Here is a 13,727-nt window from a genome sequence, read left to right on the forward strand (position 1 = left end):
GATGAAATTTAAAAGTACACTTTGTTGAATAAACACAGGCTTGATTAAACCATTCTAAACTACACTTTGTTTCTTTGGTAGATTCTTTTCCCCCCAAAATAATTGGTTGATGTATTCAAAACTGAACATGGGCTCTAGTTAGAGGGCCACTTTGCATTGTGTAGAAGCCGAGATGGGGAGAGAAACAGGCAATGGGAAGAATTCCCGTCTTTGTGCTTAGGACGGACAGAGAACAGAAACTCGTCAAGGGTCCAAAGAGCCCACAACTGCCTTCTTGAAGGGCCAGTGCAGAATTCTGAGGGTTTCACTGTTCCACCTGTACTGGGTCTCTCTCTAATTGCGACCTAAGACTTAAGATGTCGTAAGGCTTTAAGACTTGTCCTTTGTCTTAGAGACTCCCGGGCATTGAAAGGAAAATGTGGGTAGGGCATCAGGACCCCCACAGGCACAAAGCCTCATGGATTATTTTTCCAACTGAATCTCCCCCGCAGCCCACCCTGAGGTGTGGAATTACTGTCACTCATTCAAAGAATGACATCAACCACTTAATGGCAAAAGAATTCTGCAGGCAAAGCAGCTCTCCCAAGAGGCTGATTTGTGCCCAAGCGTGTCTGAGTTCTGGTCCCACCAGGCTGCCGCCGTGGGTGTGTGGAACAGCGCAGCCCTGACTCCTGAGCCACGCCCCCAAACGTGTGCTCCTGAGTGTAAACGCAGTGACAGCTGGGACAGAAGAGTCCGCCTTTGCTGGAGCTTAGATACAGCTTTCCTGAACTCTCTCCTCACTACCTAGATGGCATCTGAAGCCTCAATTAGCTTCTAAAAATAGCAAGTCACTCCGGCCATGCCTCAGGCAATTAGTCAAAGTAGCACTGACAAGGAGGAGGCTGATCCCAAGCGTGGCCCTGCGTGGACAGCAGCTGTGAGTGGCACTTGTCAGGCAGAGCCTATGACCTCAGCCATTCTTGCCACACAATGGGATATGCCCGGCAGACACAACCCCCTGCAAGGGCACACACACCATCCTGCTAGGAAATTCCCCAAGGAGTCCCCCATGGGAGCGAGAGCCCCAGGCTACAGTTCAAACATCACTAGCACTTTGCTCCTTGGGTGTTAAACGTAAATTGGTGGTGAAAGATAAGGTGGCCTTTGCTACAGCGTTAAGGTACAAAAAAGCCACTGACTTCTCTGTGAGAACCACCTTGCTCTGTGAATCTGCAAGGGAGGCCAGTTTTCCCATGACTGGTATCCCTCACGGCAGCCGAGCCTCTGCTGAAGTCGGTGGCCAGACGGGCAGGGAGTGGGGGTCTCATCCCTGCTACAGCAAGGGACCTGCAGCAAAGCACAGCCGCTGGCCGGGGTAGTGCTGTGCTGCGTGCGGGGTGCGAGGGTGGAAGTACATGTGGATATCTACAAGGTGCTAAAGGAGAGCGAAGCCAGCAATACCAGACCCTAATGGCATTCAACGAACAGGGGTCAAGTGCGGGGCCCAAGGAAGTCCAGGAAACAAACCGGGGCCAGCCTCGGCAAGGCCAGCACAGCACCAGAGAACGCAACAGGGAGAAGCCCAGGAGAGAGATGTCCCTCAAGTGGGAGGCGTGGGAGGCACAGGAGGCTGCAGCCGACCTCAAGGCCCCTCCACTCCCTTCCCTGCACTGGAACTCAGTTCTGAAGGAAGAACCCGGAGCAGAACTACTGTTTTCCGAGGTTCTGTGCCAAGCTGAACTAAGGAGTCTTCAACAGGGCTGGGAGTTTTCACTGCAAACTCCGGAGCTGGTTTGGATGTGAACATCTAAGGTAAAAGCCAACAGCTGCTCTCCAGGAGGCACCAGGCGGCCAAGCCACTGACATGACCCCACGTGCCAAGGTGGCCACCGTGCCATCTGCAGCTGAGTGAGGACCCTCTCTGCAGCAAAGGCCTGTGGAACTACCACAGGTCCTCATGTCCAGCTCATGACCATAGAGGTGGATCAGCTTATCAGGGACCAGAGGGGCCACTATGCAGGTGTCAGCACCGCACCCATGACCAGCAGAATCCAATCCCCTAAAGCACATGTTGGTGAAACTGCCTGCCGAGGAGGGTATGATTTTGGCTCTCTAAAGAACCTCTCATCTTACCAGGAAGGCTATCGTTCCAGGCAGTGGCCCCCAGTGGGCACAACTCTGTCCCAGAGCTTTTATGTACCAGGCACTCAAACCCCTTCCTGCAGGCTCTCACAGCTGGCCCTGCAGCCTCGCTAGTCAACGCAGGCAGGAGAGGCAGGCTCCAGAGAAATGGTGCTAACTCTCCCCTAGTCTACGTGGCATAGAAACATGACCCCAAGGACTGGATATATCATCTCACTTTCAATCGATACAGACAGGTTCTCGCTAAGCCAGAGAAGCTAAAAAATTTACCCCGTTTTGGCCAGTGTGACCGACATAAAGCCAAGCCAGCAAAGGGTTGGGGGGAAAGAGTAATAATAAATCTGGCTCATTCTTAGCACAGAAGAAACAAATTGCTAAAATAAAGGAAAGAAAGCAATGGGAGGAAACGGGCTTCTCTTACCTGGACAACAGCATTCAGGCCAGTGTCGGCGCCCAGGCTTATTTCTGTGCCCGGGACATTGTTACTAATCGTGGTCGGCACCACACACAGGGGGATGCAAAGCTCCTGGTGGTGGTCTCGTACCTTGGCCATGTCGCACGTGCTCTTGTAAGCCTGAAGCAGCGGGGCCAAGCAGTTAGCGGGGGTGCCGGGTGCTCACCTGCCAGCCCCAGGGCCTGTGCTGAGGTCCAGGAAGGGACAGGAGGGGCCTGAGTCACCAGGGGAAGCCCGTTCACGTGGGTCAAGGGGCCCAGGGGAGCTCTGGAAGCCGTGCAGGAGGAGGACAGGCCTCAGCGACACAGGAGGCTGCCTGGGCACAGTCCAGGTCCTCATGAAAGGGGAGGCCTGCAGGCAGCACAGCAGGGTGGGTGTGAGGCAAGCAGCAGAGCAGGTTGCAGGCAGTGGCGAGTTAGTCATGAGCGGGACAGCTCAGCTCTCAGCATGTTATTGTGGGTAAAGGAGGCCAGGGTGGTCAGGGCAGTCAGGACGTTTAAAGGCAAAGCCAGTCCTGTAGCTTTCTGCAGGCAGGCAAGGATCAGTGGGATGAGGCCGACAGCTGTAAGGACCACACCAAGTGACCACCTTCATCAAGCAGAGGCGGCCTCCACGCGCAGGCAGGGAAGGAGGCAGGCAGCTGGATTACCGGTGGGCCACACTCATCCCCGGGCCACATCTCTGCTCTCCGGCGGGAGGCTGCCATTTCTGCCCTCGGGAAGCTGCACACAAAGCCACACAAGCGAGCAAGAACCTGAGTTGCTGCTCTGGGGTTCCACTGGGAAATGGGCTCTGGTGTCAGAAAGGGGAGCGGTCCACTAGCCCGTGTGCACCGGGTTTTTCAGACTCCACCTCAGGGTGTTAACCAAGGTAACAGCAGGACAGGTCCACACGCTCACTGTTCCCACCTCCCAGCGGCCCCACACAGCAAGGTGTTTTGTCATCCACTTGGTGGCAAAACCAACTATTTATGGACTTGGACGTGTCCCTCTTACTGTGAATATCCCCACATCTGCTGCAGAAATGCTACTGTTGGGACGCAGGGCGGGGCCCACATCTCCCCGGGAGAGTTGGACAGTGAGCGACCCAGGCTCTGCAGCCCTGGTGCAACCCAAAGCATCCCAAGGCCAGGAGCCCGTGTGGGCTAAGGGCTTCGGACAGTGAGTGGAGATCCGTGGCAGGTGAGTTCACAGCGTGGTGGGTAGGAGGGTAAGGTGGGTGGGTCAGTGCTGGGTGACCATGAGGTGAGCTGTGAGCAGGGCCCCCCGTGCCCCCATGGCATGGCCTCCACGTCCACCCAGACCCAGCACATGCCCAGCTCTTGGGCTACTCTGTACAGGCTCTGCCTTGCAGGCTCTGGCCATGGCAGTTTTTGCAGGACTTCAATCCAAATGCCAGCCTGCTTCCCTCCCAGCCAGAAACACTCATCTGGGGATACTCGCTGGCCTGGTGCCCAGGATGTGGCTCCATCAGCACCACCACATGCGGGACTCCTTAGGTGCTCTTTCAGACAGGTGATGCCAGCTCCTTTACTGCTGGAATACCCTACCTCAGGACTGACCAAGACTGTGCCTGCAGAAGGGAGCTGGCTGCTTCTCCAAGTAAGCCCTCCCGCTGTGTCAGAGCCAGAGAGAAGTGTGGGTGACCCGGGGCCAGGAAGGGGCCTGAGGCACACAAGGTGGCTACCGGTGGGGGGGGGTGATCTCAGCTCCTTAACTCCAGCATCTGAGAATCTGTGGGAATGGCCACATTGCTGCAAATCCTCATCAGCCCCTCTCTTCCCTATCGCTCCTCTTCGTTTCAGCTTCCTTTAGTCTGCCTGAGATGACAAAGGGGAGGGAAGCTTCAGAGACGGGGGAGGATCCTCGCCCAGAAAGAGGGGTTTCATTAAAATCCCTGTCTCTCAAGACCACCAACACAGATCTCGGGCCCCTGGGTCTGTGGTGGGGCCAACTAGTTGACAAGGAATTAACTTACAAGGCTGATGGTCATCGACCAGCCTTCGCAACAAGTCGGACAGCAGCTTGTGGCTTTACCCACTTCTACTGTGTTTCTGATGTGACCTGATTCAAGCATTACAGGACAGAGTAATGCACCGAGTCCCAGGCGCTGCACAGGACATCGAAAGGAGTCCAACCAGCAAACTCCACTGCAGCCTATATCCTTTGCAGAATGTGTAACACTCTGCTCTGCAGGTATCTTCATTCATTGCCTGTTCTGCAACGGGAAGACCCTCTCAAGCCAGCCATCCGCAGTAGAGTTCAGCCGTGCACTGGAGTGCTGTGGCGTCAGCTAACGCAGGCTCAATGCCGTTGGCAAGAAGGAAATCTACTGAGCGAGAATGAGGACTGCACAGTGTCCAGAAGATGCAGCTTCACATCAGATCCTGGGAGGGGAGGCCCAGGAAGCTTCTGAAGCTGCAACACAGCCAGGTCCTGAGCCAGGATGCCTACTATGGATGCCCGCCCTGTGCTTGGAAGGAACTTTCAGCGACAGCGCTCCAGGGCTTGTCGGCCCATGTCCCAGGTGCTGGGACTGCATCCCTTCTCCCAGGTTTCTTAACTCAGAAACACTGCCCCGGACGGTGGCAAACATCCCTTGAGTGGTCACAATCGCCCCAGTGAGAATCACCAAATTGACTGCAATAAAGCTGGATGCCATCCATAGACCTTCAAACATCAAATGCATGCCCAGGGCCAGGCTGTCACAGGTCACAGAGGGTGTGGCCGGACAGGGAAGAGACGCTCAGCTCCCACACGTCCTCAGCCTCCGAAGGCGGCCGATTCAGGACAGTGGCTGGAGCGACCCAGAGCTCATCCACGTCATAGTCGCTCTCACGCTCCTCATCTCCACCGACGTTCGTCACCATGCTCCTAGTTCTACTGCCAGATGAGCCCAGTCTCAGAAGCCCAAATCCCAAACCTCTCTCAGGATTCACCCTGTTTGGCTGTCAGTAAACAGGGCTCTGGAGAAAACAGTCTGGCCGTGATGCTTCACACTCTCGGTCCACTCTGCCGCTGAGACAAGGGCCTTTGACGGTTACTTCTGCCAAAGAACCTGCTCCATCTTGGAGCACACCATGGCGGGCGGGAAGCTCCACCCGGAGAAACAGCGATGCTTCTCTCCAGGGCCAATGGAGGGCACCCCCCACCCTGCATTCAGCAGCTTACTTACCTTCTGGAAAACATCTGAATTAATAGGGAACACTAAAACGAAAAGGTCACGCAAGAAGTTTAGAAGGCCGTGTGAAGTCTCAGCAAATCCAAAGGTTTCTGAACCAAGACTGTTGGGGTCGACGAGCTTACAGGCAAAGTTTCCATATGGGCCTTCAACAAGCAACGCTCAGCAGAGAGCGCCACGCTCTGGGCAGAACCTCAGACACCACAAAGTCACATCAGAGCCAACAGCAACTGAAATACAGTGCTCTCCTAAGATATGTGTGTTATCTGTAGAAAGTTACTAGACGCTAAGATGGGGAAAGAAAAGGATAAGGTTGGAAACAAATTTAAAGTAATTTCTGCATACAAAAAAAAATTCTATATCCACTGGCTTCCTTTCTGGGAGTAGCAACTTTTACATGAGATGCACCATCCCAGTTGGAAGGAGTCTGGGTTTTTTGTGGGCAGAGACAAGGGCTCTCCAGGAAATGTGAACCCTTTCTCTCTCACTGAGCTGCGTGCCCTGAGGCCATCCTGACCTGCCTGAGCACCTCCCTGCTCTGCCTCCAGCCAGCTCCTTCCAGCACTCACCCCGCTGCTCCCAGAGCCTACACTCGCCCAGGATCTACTCTTCTGCTGCTGTCAATCTTCTCCTGCCAAACTTTCACTTTAGGGCAAATAAGTTGCAAACTAAAAAGTTGTAAGACCCCTTGGGTTTTTAAAAATCCAAATGTCCATCAGTGACAGACTGGATTAAGAAAATGTGGCACATATACACCATGGAATACTATGCAGCCATAAAAAAGGATGAGTTTGTGTCCTTTGTAGGGACATGGATGCAGCTGGAAACCATCATTCTCAGCAAACTATCACAAGAACAGAAAACCAAACACCGTATGTTCTCACTCATAGATGGGAACTGAACAATGAGATCACTTGGACTCGGGAAGGGGAACATCACACACCGGGGCCTATCATGGGGAGGGGGGAGGGATTGCATTAGGAGTTATACCTGATATAAATGATGAGTTGATGGGTGCTGACGAGTTGATGGGTGCAGCACACCAACATGGCACAAGTATACATATGTAACAAAGCTGCACGTTATGCACATGTACCCTAGAAGTATTAAAAAAAAAAAAAATTGTCTTCTCAGAAAACAAAGAACATTAATTCTACTTCCATGGTTTAATGTTGCCCCCATCTGCATGCTCATGGATATGTGCTTTTATATATATTTTAATCAATACTTATAATACTGTTGGCTACATTCAATTTAATTAAATTTGATGTAAGAAGTTTTAAATTCAGTGAATTCAGGCACTCAAAATTTAAGCCCTCTGACATCTATTAACCAAATGGAAATGACAGGTGGATATTACAAAAATCAAGAGAAGTGTTTAATATAAATCCCGGACTTTTAGATATTTCCAGAAATGTATATATTAGTACACAAACTTGAGCATTTTCACAAATCTTTGAACTCAAATTCCATTCTTAACTTTTACAGGTAAATCAATATCCATATGTGATTTTAAGCAGCTCAAGCATCAGCTCTTAAAAACCACCAGAAATGCTGGGGGCAAATTCCACCGAGCAGCAAATAACGGAACTGCATCCAACAACCCAGGTACCTCCCCTGAGGCATCTGGAACATGAGGATTAGGAGCAGCCTTTGGTTTCTGAGGTGCCCGAGAGTGGGGACTCCCAACTCCCCAAGTCTAAGAAGGCCTCAGCGATAAGGAAAACTAGTTTAAAAAAAAAAAATCATTCCTGCCGGCTCCCTGCCACAGGCTCCTCCCTGTCACGGGCTTACAGATCTCACTTCCTCTCTGCCCCCCAAAGCCTGACTCCTGGTCCCAGCCCTGCTGCTCACTGGGGTGAGGCCATGGGCATCACTGCACCTGTAAGGGGAGAAGCTGGTCAGGATACAGGATCCTGGCCATCCTGGCAGTGCTCAAGCTGATACTGTAACTTTGTAGTGAGTTACTTAATGCAAAGGTTTAACTTTGAATAATTTAGATATGTGTATTCTAACAGGGAAATCCTGAACGTAGAACACAGGCCACACCCTCACACAGATGCTATCTGGCTAGCACTCTTTTTTGTTTGCCTTTTCAATAAATGTTTTTAGAAGCAGTTTTCAGTTCACAGCAAAATCAGGAGGAAAGTATAGAGTCCTCACATATCTATCTCCTTCCCCAGCACAGGCAGAGCCTCCATCATTCTCCTGCCCCCACCGGAGCAGCACTTCTGTATGACCGACAGACCCGCATCAACACGGCACCACCACCCAGAGTCCACAGCTCACACGAGGGCTCGGCCTGCTGCTGCTCACTCTGTGGGTTTCACAGACATGGAACGGCATGGATCCCCCATGAAAGCCCCATCCGGAGTTGCTTCCCCACCCTACACATCCCCCTATGCTCCTCCCATTCATCCCTCCCTTCCCCAACCCCTGGCAGCCGCTGACCGTTTTTCCTGTCTCCACAGCTTTGCCTTTTCCAGACTGTCCTGCGGCTGGACTCACACAGCAGGCAGCCTTTCCAGATTGGAGACTCACTTAGCAACATGCGTTTAAGATCCGTGTCTTTTCATGGCTTAGTGGTCCAGTTCTTTTTTGTCCTGAATAATATCCCAGTTTCTGACCTAACACAGTTTATCCGTTCACCTACTGAAGTGCATCTTGGTTGCTTTCTAGTTTTGGCAATTATAAATAAAGCTATAAAACTGCTGTCAACATCTGTGTGCACATTTCCTCGTGAAAGTAAACTTTCAGCTCCTCTGAGTAAACGTCCAGGACTGTGATTTGCTTCTGTGGTCGGAGTGTTTAGTTCCATGGAAAACCGCCACGCTGCCTCCCACAGCAGCTGCCCTACTTCCCCCAGCGACGAGTGAGGGTCCTGATGCCCACACATCCACCAGCTCACGGTGGTGTCGGAGTTCCAGTATTGACCAGGCTGCTGGGTGTACAGTGGCGCCTCGCTCTATGACATAAGATGCGGGCCATCTTTCCACGTATAGATTTGCCATCTGTATATCTTCTTTGTTGAGGTATCTGTCCAGGTCTCTTTTCCATTTTTAATCACGTTGTTCATTTTCTTGTTGAGTTTTGAGAGTTCCTTGCATGGTTTGGATAACAGCCTTTATCAGATGAGTCTTCTACAGATACGTTCTCGTCTGTGGCCTGCCCTCTCATGCTCCTGAGACACTGTTTTAAGAAACACTTTAGACAGAAGATGGACCTCCCAGCCCACCACGGTTCTCATTTTGGCCGTGGTCACCACCCTCCCAGCCCTGGTTTCCACCTTTCCACGATCTGCTCGTCCTATGGGGGTTTCTCCATACGAAGTCCCTAACATATCTCCAATGATGGCAACATAAAAGCAGGCAGTTTGCAGGTAGGAAGGAGCTGATGGAGGCCGGAGCAGAGTGTGAAGGCCAGTGGCTTCATCCCTCGGGTTCAAGCAGGCCTCTCAGATGTCCCTCTGGGTCACCTCCCAAATGAAGTACCTGCCTTGGCCATGGGCAGGAAGCAGGACCTGGCCCAGATCCCAATGTATTTGACCTGGCACGACATTTACAGGTGAGCCTCCGTAACCGGAAACTCTACTCTGGGGAGAACATATTTTCATTATCAAGGCTTATTAATTAAGAAACCAAAGAGCAATGCCTGGAGGGAGGATACAGGGACTCTGCATGACCCACACGCTCGTTTCCACCTGGCGCAAAGGACCCTGGAGTGAGGGTGCAGTGCCTGCTCTCAGTCACCAGCACACTCGTCGTTTCTACATAAAGAACCCTGTGAGTCTGTCCCAGGACTTTTTAGCCTAGACTTAAAAATTCACAGCCCAGGAAACCCTAACCATTTTAGGAACCTGAGGGGTGGGCCAAGGGGATCTCACAGAGTTGGGTGCTGGCCATGGGGTCAGGAAAGTGTGGCTGGGGCTTCCCGCAAGCACTCCCGGGATGCCGTGCACTGGCCCGAGGCTCGTTCCACCTCCTGTCCTAGGTTCCCATGCCCAGCAGTGACAGGAGCCCTCCTCCTTCCGGAGCAGTCCCTGGTTCCAGGCCCCTGGTGGGGCAGCTTCGACGCAGGGAGGGCTTGGACTGGAGAAAGCCTGGAGCTCTAGGCAATCCTGGCAACCACCTGCTTCCCAAAGTGGCTGCGGAAAAACTCCTGCTTCCAAAACCTGGCACGGGCTGTGTGAGGCCTGGAATGCGGGAGGCACACTTTCAGCATGGGTCCCTGCTCACGCATGCAAAAGCAAGTGCTAAGAGCAGGAAAATTATTCAAGTTACCCTCTTGCTCATCAAATAAAGTTCATAGTCTACTTAGACCTCTGTGTGACATACGAAGTAGTACATGCATTATAAGAAGTGCTATATCATATGTAAATACAGACATGCTGTATCCTTTCCTTTTAGCATACCTTACAGTATATATGTATCACGTGCTATATGTATAAAACATTAGATGTATAAACCCTCAGTTAAGAATTTCATGACTTCCTTCAGTCACAAAGAAATATATTCAGAAGCATAATTACTATCCTTAAATTCTAATGACTAAGAAGTAACATTATTACATTAACTTGCGAAGTTCAAAATGTTGCAATCTGAATTAGCATTTTACCTTTTAAAAACTAAGATGTTCAGTATTTTAAATTAATCACTTTCACTCGAGAGATTCTAGTAACTTGTCTCACATCCATTGATTTACACCACAATAGCCCTCGCTTAGTCTTAAGAAAAACTGCTCTACAGTGCAGCCTTTTGCTACTTTAAAGTGTAGCATGCATATCTATCTCTCTATACCTCAAGAATCAGAAAGTATAGCCCAGAATGCAGATGAATTTCTGGTAAATGCACATTCACGATGAGATGGTCTAGCATGACACAGTATTAAGACATTCATCACAGTAATTTCAAGAAACCAAAAACCCATGTTAGATCACGATTTTCAACGGGCAGAAGTTATGTGCAAGGCAATTTTCAAAGTCCAGTGATGTAAAAACCTAACTGAAGGGATCACCTTATATTTAAGATTATTTCAAGATGATATTTGCTAACATTGACGGTGAGAACAGGACATCACTTTAGGATAACCAAATAATGTCATGCACAGCCACGTTAAAACTTGCCAGCATGAATATCTCTGTTTGCTTTTAAATACAAGCATTGAATTTTGTCACAATCTCTTCATTGTATAATTTCGATGTAGGATTTCTCAGAAGCTCCTAAAGCCTCCAAATCGAGAATTTGAACTTTGAGCAAGTCTCCCAGAAGTGCACAAGCAGGTCTGCCTATGTCCACAGTCTATTTGGAATGCTGGCCATTTCTGATGGACAGAGGCTTCTATGAACGTCACATGAAATCCCTCTGGACTGCCACACAGCTGGCCCTGCCACAATCAGCCTGTCTCAGAATGAAGAACCACCCGCTCCCTGGGCTTTGCTCACTCTAGCCGGGAGAGCGTGTTTACAGAGTACATTATCGACTGAGCCCTCGTTCAATGCGTCAAGCTTGTTGAAGACAGTGAACTGAGCAGAGCAAATGTTCCCAGTTGGACGGCACTCAGTCACAACAGCAGCAGCCACTGTTCACAGGGTGCTGGCTTCGTGCCGGGAACAGTTCCAAGCGTCTTCTTTCTGTCCGAGGAATGTGCACTGCAACCCTGTGGGGCCGTTTGCAACGTCCACCAGAGTTCTGAGGCAGCCGAGTCCCGGCTGTCTGTGGGCCTCACCGCGTGGCCATCCACGTCCCCTGCAGACCAGACCTCACTGCAGGTACCGCGGGTTCCAGAGCCGTCTTGAGGCACATGCTCCCTTCGCCACCTCTTCCTGGCCCCTGACACCAACCCTCACCACTGCTGCCAACACTTTATTTTCTCATGGCTCCTGAGGGGCCTGCTCTTTCTGCCCTTCCCTGCTCCCTGCGTCCGGCTTGGAGGATGCCCACATCAATGCCAACGCTCATGTAATCACCACCCCTTCCATGGGGCTTGACGCCTAGGAGTCTCAATATCAGAAAGTCAGATTCCTGTGCTTGTTGGAGAATTTCTTCCCATTGTGGAAGTGAAGGAGATCAAATTCTAGGTGCCTGCAATCACCTCATTTCCACAGCTAAGTAACTTCAGTAGTAGCACAAAACAAAAAAGCTTTTTAAAACTTCTTTTATACAAGCTAAATACAATTTAATTTTTACATCCACATTCTCATCAGCTCCCATCTGGTGAGCAGGCAAATAGTAATTTTCAAAGAAACAAATTGTTCCATAATTTTAACACTCAGCATTATCACTATTAAGCAAGAATTATCCCAAAAATACACGATGATCTTGTTCTCACATTCAAAACTTGATTGTCACACAGTGAAACAGCACTTAATGCAAAGGAATGTTTCTTTTCAGGTTTCTGCTCTGGGAAAAAAAAAAAAAAGATTTCTGGCAAAGAGATAAACAATTATGTAACTATCCAAAATACCTCCGAGAAAAATAATGTCATTAGTTAGTTCTTTAAAGTGTTACAAATGCAGCTGAGTTTTAATAGTAATTTGTCCACAATTATCAAAAGAATCTTTAAAAATCTTAATACTGAAAGAATAACCATAAATGGATATAAAACACAAAGCAGAAGAGTTAATATTTGGGATAGAGTTTGGTCCATATTTTTAACATATGCATAGTTATTTACCTAGCTGAAGTATATCCCTCTCCTCTTAGGCTCTTCAACAAGCCTGATTTTCAAACATAGACTGGCTTTTCGTACATGAAGGCAGCTTTAAAAGATGTCAGGATTGGGCCGGGCACAGTGGCTCAAGCCTGTAATCCCAGCATTTTAGGAGGCCAAGGTGGGCCAATCTCTTGAGGTAAGGAGTTCGAGACCAGCCTGGCCAATAAGCAAAACCCTTCCTGTATTAGAAATTTTTGTAATTAGCCAAGCGTGGTGGCACACACCTATAATCCGAGCTACTCGGGAGGCTGAGGCAGGGAGAACTGCTTGACACAGGAGGCAGAGGTTGCAGCGAGCCAAGATCGCACCACTGCACTCCAGCCTGGGTGACAAAGTGAGACTGTCTCAAACAAGCATTTAGACCTCAGAAAAAGCTTGAGCATCCCCCGCCCCAACCAACCCAAGGAATCACATGGCAATGGTTATCATGTGATTTCGACACAAAAAAGTTCTGTTCTCTCTGAACACAATGGTAAACACTTGCCATCAGCCCACAGAAACTCCCAGGACCCAGTAACACCGGACTAGCAAGAATAATGGGCCACGTACGCAGGGTTCAGCTGCAGAAAGTGATGGCACCAAGAAAGTGTGTGTGCTCAAACCAGATTCCTTGCTTTCAGGGTGGAGGGTCTCCCCGGGAAGATCATCCAGCGGGATGGTTTCCACTTCCACCGTGAGGAGGAAATGGGGGGTTTCCTGAGGGCACTGACAGGACTTGGGTCTCTGCCCTGTTACAGGATGAAGGCAGGTTCTCCCTACATCTTCCGGGCAGGAGAGATGGAGCTGACAGGTGGACGATGGCTTTTCCAAAATGTTCCCATGTTTATAACCTGTTATCGACCTGCTTTCCCTGGAGATCAGTGAAGCCGCATCATTGCTTCTCTTGCATTAGGGACAACCTGGTGGTACGGCCTCTGGGTCAGCCTCTGCGCGGGTCTGAGTCACTCACTTGTGCCTTGGTCTCAGCATGCTCATCTGTCAAATGGGCGGCCCCACAGACCAGTGAATTTCCAATGGAGTTCCAAGGAGGTTGCCCAAGGACAGGCAAGGGGAAGAAGAGGAAGAAAGCTGTCCGAGGAAGGGGGGGAAGGGGAGGGCTGTCCAAGGGAAAAGGAGGGGGAGGGGGAGGAAGAGGAGCGTGGAGGGAGGAGCAGAAGGGGGGTTCTCTGAGGAGGAGGACCAAGTTGCTGAGGTGTCTTGGAATCAGAGGTGGCAGTGGCTTGGGCTCTAGGCCCTCTGTTACATAGTTTTAGGCTTT

This window comes from Papio anubis, unplaced genomic scaffold (genome assembly GCF_008728515.1).
Source record: "Papio anubis isolate 15944 unplaced genomic scaffold, Panubis1.0 scaffold797, whole genome shotgun sequence".
Lineage (NCBI taxonomy): Eukaryota > Metazoa > Chordata > Mammalia > Primates > Cercopithecidae > Papio > Papio anubis.